Raw genomic sequence first — 979 nt, 5'->3', positions numbered from 1 at the left:
TCTTCGAGATGTCTCAAAGTGCTTCACAGATAATACTGTAAAGTGAATTGATTGTATATTTGTGGGTGAATCGTAGTAGACAATTTTGCACAGCAGCGTCCCACAAACAGCCATCGATTGAGTGACCAAATTTTTTTAAGGAATCGAATAACAACCAGGTACCAACTGCCGGGTACCTACTGCTGGGTAAACAGAGGCGGATGAAGTAAGGAAACTTGGCCAGCATTTTACCCTGCCCAGGAATCGAACCCAGGTCTCTCGCTTGCGAGGCGAGTGCTCTAACCACTGAGCTACAGGACTCCTTGCACCCGATCCCCAAACTTGTATTACTGGGAGACTCGCTTACAATGTGTTAATTCAGTGTTAATTCTGTCTTCTCTGTACATGTGAAGGCATTTGGCGTATTTGAATGTTGTAAATCTAACTGATGGAACAGGTTCATTTCTTTCTGGATTCATGTTGCAATCATCAAGTAAAAACATGTCCCAATGCAAAACGTTTCAGCAAACTACTCTTGCGTCTGTGCCCATATTTTCAGCACATTCTCCCTACAAGGTCAGCATGCTATATTGTACTGTTTAACATTTTATCAATAAATTATTGCACTTAACATTTTTTCTCCAAAAAAGGGCACTTAGATTCAGCCTCTAATTACTAAATGCCCTATTCAGGGGACAGTGACATTAGCCAGTTTTTGGTCAGTGACATTTAATAGAGAATAAATAGAAGGAAAGTTTCTTTTCTATAACAGTGTGCTTTGGTAAATTGTTTGGCCCCTGACTCCCACACCAACGATTAACAGTCCGAGTCCCAAGATTACCTGCTCTTAATTTGGGTGTGTTTCATTAATTATTACAATACAAATTGACATTTATATATAGAGTGTATTTCACTTCAGGAGGATGCCACCTTTTGGTTAAAATCAAAACAAGAGTTGCCACATCAATTTGCACCTTGCTGTCTTGATTGCAGTGGGATG

This window comes from Callorhinchus milii, unplaced genomic scaffold, assembly GCF_018977255.1.
Source record: "Callorhinchus milii isolate IMCB2004 unplaced genomic scaffold, IMCB_Cmil_1.0 Scaffold25, whole genome shotgun sequence".
In the NCBI taxonomy this organism is placed as follows: Eukaryota; Metazoa; Chordata; class Chondrichthyes; order Chimaeriformes; family Callorhinchidae; genus Callorhinchus; species Callorhinchus milii.
The sequence above is the reverse complement of the archived record's forward strand: the minus strand, read 5'-3'. Positions refer to the sequence as shown.